This window comes from Adiantum capillus-veneris, chromosome 17 (assembly GCF_014529385.1).
Source record: "Adiantum capillus-veneris isolate H3 chromosome 17, ASM1452938v2, whole genome shotgun sequence".
Classification (NCBI taxonomy): Eukaryota; Viridiplantae; Streptophyta; class Polypodiopsida; order Polypodiales; family Pteridaceae; genus Adiantum; species Adiantum capillus-veneris.
The window spans coordinates 147,150,750-147,165,330 of record NC_140947.1 but is presented as its reverse complement, the minus strand read 5'-3'; positions in this window follow the sequence as shown (position 1 = coordinate 147,165,330).

The following is a 14,581-nucleotide window of genomic DNA, read 5'->3' as shown; positions in this document are numbered from 1 at the left end:
CACCTTGCTGGGAACACGGCCTTCAAGAGCGTAGCGGTAGAATTCTTGCAGCACAGGTTCAAGAGGCTGGACTCCCACTTGATTAATGCGTGCGAGGTCGACAGCGATGTCTTTTTCTGGCCGGATGCCCTCAAGATAAGCAACAAGAAGCGGTGTGTGTGTATGCAACAACTAATTCCCTGCTTGGACTTGCCTAGGGCACATTCGCATGCTACCATGGGCACCGTTTTGCTGGCGTGAGCTGTTTTTGTCACCTTGTGAAAACGCTGCCTGCAAGTACTCAACTCCGCCAATTTTGGCAGAGTGGGCAAAACGCTGCTCATCTCTCTCTACTCTCTCTCCTGCGGAGTGCAGAAACGACAAGACCTTGCAGGGAGCACGGAAGCTCTTTACGTGCAGCAGACAGAATTACTTACGTCACCCAAAACGCTGCCGAACCAGCATGCGAATTCACCCTTATTGACCACGAGCTCACCAAGACTTCTCAAATCTACGAGCGTTACTGGCTCACGACAGAATGCTGCTGCTCCTTAACAAAAAGTCTGTCTATATATATCCTTGTATTGACTTGCTAGAGTTGAAGTGCTTGTCCCTTTCTTGCTTACAGCTCAGTAACCTCTGCCCTGAGCTACTTTGCACACCAAAATTTGCAGCAGCATGTGTGTGTATCTGTAACTACACACACCAATTGATGACAATTGATAGTGCTTCACCTGATCTTACTGCCTGACCTTGCTTTCCTCTGTAGTGCTCAATGGCTTCAATTTTTTCTCACGAGCAAATGATGGCCCTCGACATTGAATCTGTTGCTTCGAATGCTCAATCCGGTAGAGCTTCCTCTCAAGGTAGAGAGCTCAATGCTGCGAGCTTGATCTCCTCTCGAGATTTCCCCGATCTGCAATCTCCTCCTCCTCCGAGCTTTCTCTCAAGCTCCAAACTCTCGAGCTCTGAGCTCCAAGCTCCTGCTATGACTACCTCTCATGGTGCAAGCTTTGTGATCTGCAACTGACACCGCTGCCATTCCCACCTGAGCTCTGATACTAATTGATGAGGACGGAGTGTGAGTGTATCCCAAGGGATTCACTCTATATACAAAATGGGACGCCACCTACGAACAGGCAACTTTGATAAAGCCCCTATATACGATTCCTAGTAGGGAATATGACCCCCTTTCTACGCTTATACGCCAATTAATGAAGAAAACTATCATACCCCTATCTTACATATAAAATTTAGGTCTCACATGATCTAGCCAAGTAAAATTAGTCAAAGAGTGTGTAGCATAATGATTGGAAACATATTAAGGAACCACTTCTATTGATAACTAGATGTACCATCAATGTTTCTTAGTTTGGCTTTCAAACTATGTGGCCGATCAGCTGCACTCTGGCTACTCATCCAATTTTGACCTATCTAAGTTACTCCAAAAACATGGTTATAAAGTTGTGTTAGGTTCTCCATGTAAATTTGCATCTAGACAAACTCTTTATAACTTTCATCCCCCAGCAAATGAACTATAATCACAAAACAAGAAATTGATACAAAGCAATGTTAGTTCTTGCATTTATCTTTGTAGCTATTGACTCACAAGGTCAAGGACAGCAGACTCTTTTGGGAAGCCATGATTTTGAAAACAAAAACTTCCTCTCATTTTTCCCTTTTCTCACTTCTCTCCCCCCTCCCCCACACCCCCACCCCCCCCCCCCCCCCCCCCCCCCCCCCCCCTCCCCCCCCCCCCACACACACACACACATGTAGGATACCCCCCTTCTTTATTTTTAAGCTTGGGAGATAAATTATCGGAGGCCTATCCCTAAATTATACGCTTATGTAACTTGTAAAAAAACCCCCCTCCCCTGCACTTACGTGATTCAGTAAGTTTTCCATGGTGAATCCCCCGGGGCGTGTATCGAAGTATACAAGAAAGGGAAGGAGAAAGGGGGAAGGGGATGAAGCAGAAACTACACAACACAGGATTTGGGTTAGTGGAGAGGAAAGTGAGAGTGTGAAGGGAAAAAGGTAAGTAAAGGGAGGTTTCCCACGCCCACTTGGCCTACACCCCAACAGTGACAAAGACTAGGCCAAGTTTGATTAGGCCAACTTGGGCGGACAAGATCAAAGTGTGAACTTGTATGTAATGTCGATAAAGACTCATATAAACCTAATGAAAACTCTCTTATTATTATGTATAGTTTAGTGTTCTCTTCCTCTCCTCTCTTATCTTGTCTGGTCTCTTCTAGACATCCCTAGATAGAGCTCTATCCCATGACACGCAACTCATGAGTGGTGATTGGTCAACTCAGAGTATCATCTTGTAGACTAGAGATAGAGGAAAGTTGAGAGTGATACACCAAAAGCTTGAGGAATACAATTTCCCTCAAGCACTACATGTGCCTTGCGATGGCAAAGATTCCATAAGGGGCTTGGGCACAATCACAACCAACACCAAAACAAGAGTGCTATGAAAAACCTCTCGAGTGGTTTAGGCAGCTCAGTGCATGGTGCCACACTTTATCGTAATTGTTGTCCGTTTTTTATTTTCTCAACATGAATGAGCTTGGTGCTTACAAGCTCATCAAATTGAGCCACAACCAGTTTAGCTTCAAAGACTCGAAGGTTCTTAGAGCTCCATACCTGATTAAGGTAACAAAAATTGGTGATTTGGGTGCACATTAGAACGGCTTGACTTTGGAACCTACGCCCTCCCAAGATCAAGTCATATGTAAAAAAGATAATCTTCCATGTCTTCTGTATCCATTTGTAGACTTAAGAGGCTATCCACACAAGGAAGGAAACTTGCTAAACAGATATAGGGGGTCCTCATAAGTTGACTGCAACTAGAGCAAGTGTCAATGTCGATCCCTCTAGCGTGAACCTTAATCCCATTAGGAATGGCTCCCCAAGGACCTTCCATCTAAAAAACTTCATGTATTTAGGCCATTTGATCTCCCAGATGGCACTAACACTTCTTTGCCAACGCTCTTCAGACCAATTTTTCTTCCACATTTTGCGAATGTAGGGTGCTTTATACACCAGCTCACTATAGTTATCCTGGGCCTTGGGGAGCAAGAACACTCTATCTTTTGGCCAATGCTAGGATTTCCAGTCTAACTTTGACCCGAAGACGGGTGAAGGTGATAATGAAGACAATTCCAAGAGTCAAATGATTAGAAGACTTTTGTACAAACACAAATCATGTTGAAGCGCCAATAGCTCCACATCCTTCTAGCAGAGGTTTTTGTCATCCCAAAGGTGTGATAGTTTAGAGATCCCTTTATCTCTTACTTGTCGTGTAACTTCTCTCCAAAAGTACTTCAAGGAACCCCTTCCAAGTTTAGAGAGCCAGGGGGACCAATGGAGAGAGGAGCCCCTACAGTATCTAAACTTCTCTCCCCATTCCAAGATTGAAGCCGCTTTGTTACACTTTTGTGCAAGTTTCCCTATGCTATCTATCAAGCCTAGGGTAAGACCGGGCAGGCCAAGGACCAAGGCGGACATGTGGTATAGGGGGTCCCTATTAATAGCAAGACAGGGACTATATAGGGCACAATTGGTGGAAAGTTGCATGCTCCAATACCCATTGCTTACACTAGTATCAAAGCGGTGCAGGATCCTTGGGGAAGGAGAAGGGTCATGGTCCATGAACTTTGCATGGAGGTGCATGGAGCTTTGCATGGATTTTGACTCTCTCTTGCTTAATCTCTCTCTCCTTCTTAAAGAGAACGTAGTCCAGAACCATGCAGGCACGACCACTTGTGGAGAGAAAGGGGTTGTTGATGACCTGCTTAGAATTGAGCGCTATTGCTCTCTACAGAATTTCACTACAGTAAGGGACAATTTTTGGTCCTTGAGTGGCCCAGATTGAGCACTATTCCGACTTTTGTGATGCCTCTTTGATTTCTCTGCGATATTGCCCGTCGCTGCCACCATGGGAGATTACTGTACACACCAAAGATGTACCAAGGTTTGGGCACCCTAATTTTTAAAAAAAAACTAAGGGAGTGTGCACACCCTCCAACAATCGACTTGTGCAACAAACTTGTCAGGACAAGGGCAAGGGCGGGCTAGGCAGTGTGGAAAGGGAGTTCAACTAGGGCAAAGGGCTAGGAGCCATGCTATATAGTGGGAGGTTTTGGGAGGTGGACTCTAAGGCACTAGTTCCCCTAGTCTTACATTGGTATCAAGAACCAAGTTCCTATTTTTGGGAAAAGAAAGGCGTGGTGTTTTTGAGCCACACAAAGCCCTTGCATGAGTTGCATGCCGTGGAAATCATCTCTTGCTAAGGGAGACGACGAAGTGAAAACTCCGTGTGCAGGCGGGCTTGGCAAGGAGAGCCACCGGGTGAAGGGAGCTCAAACTGAGCCCGCACAGGCTTAACGAAAGCGCGCCGGGCTGTTGGGCATTTTTCGACACAGGGCCGAAGCCTGCTTGCAACACGCTATTAGCGGCTGGACACACCCAACGGAGGATGATTTCCCGGCGGGATACTAATTTCCTTTGTAATTATTCCTTAATTGAGAAGAAACCGTCATTTCACCTTTGTAAAGAGTGGGGCTTGAAGAAGCTTCCAAATTGTATCCCATTTTTAACTTTTAGACTGAGTAAATGGTTAAATTGGAACATTAGGGTTTGAGATTGTAAGGTATTTATACAACTTTTTAACCTTAATGCAAAAAAACCTTTGTCATTTTTATACGTTTTGTCTGTGTGAGTTGAGCGTACTCTGTGTACAAGAGAGAGTGAGAGTTTATCTTGACGCTACGCTCACACTGGTGGTCGAAATCGAGTGCGGAGAAGTGCAGTGTGTTGCCCCCGGAGAGAGCTACGCGCCAACACCTACATTGCAGGTGTACAGCCCGATTTTGCGAGATAGATCCACGAGCTATATCTGGTGATTCGGTGAGCATACATTGTCCGTTTTTTCATTTCATCATATCCACACGTTTGCAATGAGTAGAGCTACACATTAGGCACTTTAGTGTTCAGAGAAGTCGACCTATAAATTTTGACCATACATCCTATGTGATTTTGCACCGGGTGTTTAGGGTTGGAGTTTTGGTTCATGGACCTTAGGGAGAGCGACCTATTGGTGTTAATAGGATTTTCCTCAAGTTTCGTAGCGTTTCGAGAATGTTTGATGGGTGTTTGGCTCTTGAAAGGGTTGTAGGAAATCTCCTCTTGTGTACTCTTGAAGGTTGTAACTTAGACATTGGGTAGAGACCTCTGTAGGAAGTAGTCAATAGTCGGTCGAGTGTAGGTTGACACCCTATGCTTGCTTCCACGCTTGCTTCCACGCGCCTATGGGTCGAGCTTCGTCCTTAGCTGACAAATCTTGTTAGGTGAGTTCTCGCTGTGCTGACGTCCATTGCGGCGTATCCGCCAACATTGGCGTCGCTGTCGGGGACGAAAACCCTAGATAGGTGACTGAGACTAATCCTTAAGGATAGGGATTCTCTGGCTTGCCAGAGTCTTATTTTACATTTAGATAGGATCAGAGTGTGGGAGACTCTCTAGGTCTTAGGAGGAGTCTAGGGAGCGTGTGTCTGGCCTAGATCCTTCGACTTAGGTAGTTTTAGGTATTAGTTAAGTTGTGGGGTAGAGAGTAGGAGCTGGAGTGGTAGAGGCGGTGAAGGGATAGCTTGAGAGTCCGGGGCGGCCAGAAAGCAACCGAGACACCAAAATCACCATCTCACATGATGAGTAGGAGCAGGGTAAGTAGGACATCATGATTTATGATCTGGAGCACTTCATGCATGTTATATATGCTATTAGGCTCATCAAAGAGCTGTAAAAGACAGAAAAGAGTGTTTAGAAGCTGAATTGAAGTTCAAAAGTATCTGTGAGTAATTTTGAGAGAGCTACAAAGCATAGGGAGTACTTCTGTCAGAAAAAAAAATAAATTTTAAGACAGTAGACATCCTACGCGTAGCATGTCTCCAGGGGGATTTTAGCAGGGAATTTGGAGAAATTGAGGTCACCTGTGTGTTCAAAGGGTGGGTTTCACCCTAGTAACATATAGACTTGAGTGTTTTTCCCTTATTGGATTGCCCAAAAGCTAAAAGGCAGACTCAGAAAACGTAAAATTTCAGAAAAGGTTTAAATTGAGAGAAATTTGCATATTTTTGCACTTGTAAGGCATATTGGTACTTTTTGAGAGCATAGGGAAGGCAAAGTAGCACTTTAATATGAGAAAAGGAGTAGTAGACATCCTACGCGTAGGATGTCTCCAGGGTGTTCTGGTGAGAATTTTGAAAATCTGAGTTGACCACTGTGTTTAGAAGGTAGCAATTACCCTATTTTCACCTGGAAGGGGGAATTTGACCATATCTTGATAGGATAAGGCCAAAAGAAAGGAAATTGTCAGACATCTTACCCAAATTGTGCCAAGGTATTATTTTAAGACCAAAACCATAGGATGTCTTCATGAACATGATCTACATGATTTATTGAGTGCATGAGAAAGGTTTCATTCAATTGGGTGAGAAAATTGGGTTTAAGCAGACTTTAGCATTTTTTACTGAAAAAGGCTAGAATAGCTAAATTTGGGGTCTTTTGAAATCCAAACTAAAATCTAAGCATAGCATTGGGTTGCTGACATCAAAGGGAAGCTGTGGCTCAAGTTTGGAGTCAATCAGAGCACTTAGACATCCTACGTGTAGGATGTGTTCACAATGATTTAGCACTCCAAATCCAATTGTCAGCATACCATATTGATCAGCACCTTAAGAGGAGTCTGTGGTTTGAATTTGGAAAATTTTTTAGAAGTTAGACATGCTACGCGTAGAATGTCTACTGCATGATATTGAAGTCAAAATCTGACTGTGGACATAGAGTGATGTTCCAATTGACTTAAGAGTTCCAGAACAACTTTCAGAAGTGAATTGGACCTTGTTGACCTTTTGACGGTGAAAATACGGAATTAAGACTTTACCTCTAGACTGACAAACACTCGAGTAAAGTATAGTTTCATATTAGCAGGCCTAATCAAGAACATCCGAAGTGTATAGAGTACAGTAGTGGTTGAGGTTAACCCTCCAGTTATACCAATCATTACTAAGACCACCTCTAGCGGTTAAATGCTTTGATTCAACTGTCGAAATTAAACGCTTGTGTATAGGTATATTTAGCGGCAAGGCAAGAAGTTGTGCAGAAACTGATCCCTTGCTAGGTGAGTGGTTGATTTGTGATAAATTGCATTGCTAAGTTTGATGAATTTAAGATTAGGAAGACACATTCTTAGAGACCAAAAAGTGGCAGGTGATCAGGGTAGCTTAGTGTCTACTGAGGAGAGTGTAACTCGGGCAAGGCTAGATCCATTATCACCAATCATTGAGGAGGGTAGTGATACTGACACTTCATCAGATAAGTCCTTCTTCATGATGTATCGATAGTCAACAGCTAGGAGGTTTCTCTGGTGAAGGACCAATGCTAGGAGGAAGTACCTCCCAAAACCCTTTGAACGATGCCAAGTTCACTATAATCTTCTTAGAAGGAACAAACTCTAGGGGATCCCTATTTTATTCTGACTATTGGGGATGGAAGTGTATTTGTATAGAAGAAAGACCTTCTCAGAGACTAGAGATAATTCGAGTCTATGATGATGGAGATAGATTCCGAGACGAAAAGGGGAACCACTATTTGATAGTTAGTAACACTGAGGATTACAATAGATAAGGAGATAATGTGGAAAAGAAAAAATGGTCTTAGAGGCTCAAGATCCGCCTCCAAAAATTGATCGACCTGGAGCTCTTTTTATGTATGATAAAAAAGCAACCAGGGTCTCTACCTATAATGAGAATGTGGGAATTTACAAGCATGAGAGCGAGGGAGTAGTATCTTATTTTTGATGCAAAGAACCCTACCCAAATGAATTAAGCAAAGACAAGGTTCTTTACTTATTCTCTTATGAAATTGCTATAGGGAAGGATATCATTTTTGTTGACAGGTACAGGCAAGAATACAAATGAATTCTCCCATAGGAGATAGAAAAGACAACAGTTCCAAAAACATCAACATATGCCCCCGAAGAAGTACCAAGGTCCACCTATACCCCTAGCAAGTCGACAAATCCATTTTCAGAAGAGTACGATGCAACATCACATTCTAACCGACAACAGACGTTCAACTACCAGAACCAACAAGCAACCCAACCATCATTGCAGGCATGGCTCCAACAAAGTGCGACATTAGAACAAGACCGAAACAGAGATGGTTATCCAGCCGCACGAGGGCTAAGAGATTTACAAGAACCACCACTCTATTCACAGTATCAAGACGAGAGTAAGCCAAAAACTCAAGAGTCGACATAGCCTGGAAGGCAACCCATAAAACGAGTTAGAAGAGACGAGCCACCTCTTGCAAGAACCATAAGAAATTATGGCTTAGGGGCACCTCTGGGAGAGGAACCCTCCCACTACCGATGGCCAGAGGAGGTATATCGAGTAGGACGAGGAGAACCAATGATGAGATTTTTAGACCATCGTAGAATTAGACCTTCCCAGGTGCAAAAATGGGTAAACAAGAAATACACGGGAAACAAAGATCCTAGGGATCATGTAGCAGCCTTTGTGCGTGTAATTAGAGCTGAAGAAGTGTTGGACTTCCCTACTCAATTTACAGGGTTTGGAATTACCCTAGAAGAGGATGCCGCTACTTGGTTTGACTCTGTGGAGCGTAGAGACTTTGAGTCTATGGAGGAGGTGTTTGACGAGTTTATTGAGGAATTCTCACAAAGGGGGATGGCTCATAATACAGTCTCACAAATCCATAAATTCAAACGGAAAGAAGGGGAATCTGTGCGAAAGGTAGCCCTACGACTAAAAAGATATGTGAAGTTCTGCCCTGTGGAAGGACTACCTACTCAGTCCAAACTTATGCTTATATTTATTCAAGGACTACGGAACACAGATCTCCAGAAGGACTTACATATGAAAAGGAGCACGACGTTAAATGAGTTAACTAAGGAGGCTCTTTACTTTTAGACAATTGTGCGGTCTACAAGGAGGGTGAATTCAAGGATCTTGATGACAATTCATCCTCACAACAAAGTGGAAGCAAGTCCGCTAAGACATCACCGAAAGGAGAAGTAGTTGTAAGCCAGGAGCAGCTTGTGGAGGAAGTGCTAAAAAAAATTAATATGTATGCCAAGCCTCAGGCTAAGCAGCTGAAGTGGTGTGCTATTGAACTAAAATGGACAAACCATGTGACGGAGGAATGTTATTATAACAAGGGATATGTGAGAGAGCAACCTTATGCTCCCGAAGCTCAGGTAGCATCTCCTCAACTTCCACCGATGCCTAGGTATCAAGCAGGCAACTTACCAGGACCTGTAGGTGTTGAGAGACCACAACCAGTATTGAGGTAACAACCACCCCTACCAAGATTACCAGCGGTCGGCATAAGATACACACCAACGGTAAACGAACCAGAAGAGGGATTTGGTACCTATGCATGCATATTACGAAGATTCCAATGGATATGCAGCAAATCCTGTCTATTATCCACCTAAAGAACCCCCAACGCCAGAACCTTGGAGCATGATTGGAAGTACAGGTCCACCAACAGCTGCATTGGCAGCAGGAGAAGGAAGATACAACTTGGATGAATGAACACTATTGTTCATAGCCAACGGAGGCATGGGCGGGCAGAGGCATGCATACCAACAGAGAGGAGCTCAAGGAGCACCTCAACAGCCTAAGGGACCCTGCTACAAGTGTGGTGGAGACCATTGGCTAAGGGATTGTCCTCACGACGAAATCATTAGAGTCAACGCGTATTGCACCGAGTGTGGAATTACTCACTTGATTCTTGATTTCCCTAAGAACCCGAGCAAAGGAGCAAAAACTACTTTGAACATGCTGGAAGCAGTGCCTTCCAGTGGAGGGTCAGAAAACGAGACAATAATACCTATTCAGGCACCGACACGGGCCCAAGCTCAACGAATGACAAACGCACCCATAATTGAAGAGCGAAAGACCGATGCTCTAAGTGCAGAAATGAAAAATCAGAGAAGCACTTGGAAAGCTAGAAAGGCGCGTATGAAAGTCAAGAGAGAATGAGAGCAAACGGCTCTATTCGAGGAGTTAAAACACACAAAGGATAGATTAGAGCGGTTAGAGGATCTAACTAGTTTAATCTCACAAACTGTGGCAAAAATAGGGCCCAAGGAAGTAAAGGAACCCCAAAGTGTAGGATCAAGAGGATCAGAGCTGGTAGAAAAAGTAAATGAGCAGCTGGACGCACTTTTAAAAGCATACGAAGCCAGACTAAAAAAAAACCAAACCCAAGAGCAAAGATGAATGACTTATCCATATGCAGAAATAAAAAAACAAAGGTTGGAAATGTGTCGAAATATGTTTGAAACAGTCCAATCCTTGATAGAAAATCTGCTTGGTAAACCTGCAAGTGGGCACGAGGTACCAGCTCCAACCTCTATCAAACCAACTCTAGAGAAACAAGTAGACACGAAGGAGAGACTCATGACTGACTCTGAGTCTAGAAGAGAACTTATCATAGTGCCAAATACAACAGATGAGACAATTGATGGTTTCCAGCCTAAAACATTGGTAGAAATGGGTAAGGATTGTAATAGTCTAGATGACCTGTGGAAGCAAATCCGAGAAGCAAATGAAGCTAACAGGGTGATCCACCAAATAAATAGCATGAGAAAGGAAAAAAATGAGATCTTACCTCCCATTGAAGAGTTTGAGGCAAGATCACAAATGAACTTTGATATGCATTCACAAGGGGGAGACCAGGGTTCAATTAGTTCGGGGCACAACCAACCAGACTCGCTAAAAACTCTACCCTCTTACCTAGGGGAGTATGAAGCTAAGTCTGAGGTGAGAGCAATCCCATCTCAAAGAATTTCTTCCAACAGAGTGATGGATTCACAAGGGTTGATTGAGTTATTGTCCACCCCTGTGGCATGCACAATCACGTCAGCTGAACTCCTGAAGTTACAACCAAACATGTGGACCACCCTAGGCAAATGCTTAGAAAAATTTGGAGTAAAAGACCCTACCTCGAAGCTTCAAGAAGGGATCAGAGAATTGGACAAGCCTCAACTAAACACTAGGCCAGTACCTTTAAACAAGGTTGGAGAATATTGCGAGGGAGAAGATGGAAATACCACACTACTAGTAGAATTCCAAGGAGTAGTTTCCAAAGCTATTCTTGACAGTGGAACAGGAGTCGCTATTGCCACCAAACAAATCTGGAAAAATTGGGAAAAATCGACTTTGAGAGCTACCAGAATGAAATTGCAACTAGCAGATGGGTTCATGAAAAATCCTCTAGGACTTTTAGAAAAAGTAATTGTCACCTCTTGCGGAATCGAGAATGAGCATACATTTGCAATAGTTGATTTCCACAAAAAGAACAATTACGAGATCATCTTGGGAAGACCATTCATGAGACAATTAAAGATGGTCCAGGATTGGGGTTACGACCACATATACCTCAGACGTGGGGAGACTACAACCAAAATATACCTAAAAGATCATAGTTACAAGGATGTGAACTAGACACCAGTGGAAGAGTTTGATTCAGCTACATTGGCCGGGTCCGAACTCCCAGCATGGTTAGGGCAGAAAAAAGAGCTATGGATGTGCGGAGCTTCACATTGTGGGATCTTGAAAAGAGAGGAATGCATCTTAGAAAGAGCAATTGAGGACAAGGATTACATTCCGGAACCTTTTCACGAAGATGCCTTAGAACCTCTGGAATGGGAACACATACTAGCAACATTGGATGTCTGTATCATTACAGATAGCCCAACGACAAAATTTTGCAATAAGGATGGCTATGATGTGCTACCCTATTACATGGTAAGCCTTACACCAGACAGCAGGAGATGAGAATGTAGACTCACCAGAACAAGAAGAGTTTTATGATTCCTCTGAGCATCTGGAATTAAGTAACGATGCAGATAATGAGTGTTCAGACAACTCAAGCGAGATTAGGGAAACAACTACACATATCAAATTTTATGATTTTGCAAATCAACACCCTAGACGCTAGGAACTCTATAGAAAAAAAGAGCAAAAAACAAAATTAGAGAGAACCTGATGCCCAAGATAAAAGATAAAACTCACTATCTAATGCTTGTCAAGGAGGACTGTGTAAAATACCAAATATCAGGAAGATTCTCAAGAGTTCGAACGAAAAGGACACCTGAGGAAATAAAACAAGCACGAAAGACTAAAATAGAAAAAAAAACAAGAAAATCTCAACAATCAAAACAGGAAAAGACAAAAGATCCAAAGTGGACCAAAATGGAGCGTAAAAAGAAATACCAAGAACTAAAACGGTCGTTACGAGAGGTATGGAATACTGAGGGAGAAAGTGATGGTAAGGAGGATTCAAAAAAAGGAAACATGAATGTACCATCCCACTATCAAAAATTCACCATCCAAGACAGAAAAATCATAATGACACCACCACAGGGAAAGAATAAACCAGGATCGGCCGGAAAATGCAAAACGGATAGACCTCACTGTGCCAGGCGAAGAGCCTCAGCCTGTCTATATAGCAATTGATTTAGAGCCTGAAGAAGAAGAACGGCTAACACAACTTCTCAAGAAGTATAAATATGTGTTTGCATGGTCCTACAAAGACCTCAAAGGAGTTGATCCATCGATATACCAACATACAATTCCTTTGAAATTAGATGCCAAACCTAGCAAACAGCGTCCTTACACATATAATGACACATTTGCTAAACGAATCAAAGAGGAGATTGAAAAGTTGATGGATGTTGAATTCATCTATGAAATCGAGCATACAGATTGGGTGTCACCCATTGTGGTTGTCCCCAAAAAGAACGAAAAGCTGCGTGTGTGTGTGAACCTCAAAAAAGTGAACGCAGCCACAATAAGGGATAATTATCCCTTGCCGATCACAGAACATGTGCTTGAGAGGGTGGCTGGAAAATGGGTTTATTCCTTTTTAGGTGGGTTTTTGGGGCATAACCAATTGGCAATTGCAATAGAGGATCAACACAAAACGGCATTTGCCACAGAGTGGGGAATATATGCGTATAGAGTTATGCCATTTGGCCTAACCAATGCCCCAGCTACCGTCCAAAGGTTAATGACTCATGCATTCAAAGAATACCTGAGAATATTCTTAGAAATATATATGGATGATCTCTGTGTCCACTCTCTTATACGAGAAGAACATATTGACCATTTACAAAAGGTATTTGAGAAGTGCAGAACATATCAAATCTGTCTCAATTCGAAAAAGTTCATTTTTATGGTTAGGCAGGGCCGCATCTTAGGACATATTGTCTCAAGAAATGGCATAACCACTGACCTAGACAACATTAGAGTCATAGTAGACTTGCCTAGGCCTACTAATGCCAAACAAGTACAATCCTTCATGGGACACTGCGGATATTATCGAAGATTCATATATATGTATGCGGTCATTGCACAACCACTATATCGCTTATTAGTCAGTTTCGACTGGACTGAGGAGTGTGAAAATTCATTCCAATAGCTTAAGGAAAACCTTGTATCAACACCTGTACTTAAAGCACCAGATTGGGAAAAGATATTCCATGTTCACATTGATGCATCTGCATACACAATTAGGAGTATTCTGGCTCAACCTGGAGAAGGAACAATGGATTTCCCAGTTTGTTATGCGAGCCGACATCTAAATAGTGCAGAAAAAAACTACACTACCACTAAAAGAGAGAGATTAGGAATGATTTATGCTGTAAAGAAATTTCGGCATTACTTGCTTGCAAACAAATTTGTGTTCTTCACAGATCATCAAGCTCTTTTGTATCTAGTAAATAAACCATGCAATACTGGGAGAATTGTACGCTGGTTTATTATATTGCTAGAGTTTGGCTTCACAGTGGTAGTAAAAAAGGGTAAAACTCATCTACAGGCGGATCATCTTCAAGGCTACAAAACGGGGAAGCTCCTGAAGAAGTAGATGATGACATACCTGATGCTTATCTTTTCAATATTGAAATGATACCGAAATGGTCTCAGGAAATTGTTAGCATTTTTTCTTTTGGAGGTAGATTTGATAACAAGGAAGACAGATCCAACAACAAACATTTCGACAAACAAAAAAATTTCAGTTGATTGCAGGACGATTGTACCACCTAGGCTTGGACAAAATTCTACGATTATGTATAAATCTAGATGAATTTGAGTGTTATCTTGAAGAAGCACACATCCAAGATTGTGCATTTCATTGTTCAACAATGAAAACACACCAAAGATTGAAACACTTAGGAGTTTATTGGTCAACTATGTATGCTGATACACATGCTTATGTTAACAATTGTACTATATGTAGTGCCAAATGACCGGTGGATCACGCGACATTGTTTCAGGTAACAATTGTACCTACATGGAGTCAATATATCATTGATTTCTTAACAACAAGGAAATTTCCTGAAAACATAACAAAAGCGCGAAAAAGGGCTATAGAGTTGGAAGCTCGAGACTATAATATAATTGAAAATCAACTCTACAAGAGAGGAAAGGACAATCAACTTAGAATCTGTGCAAGTAAAAGTGAATACCTGCTGATTCCAGAACACGCACATGGAGGA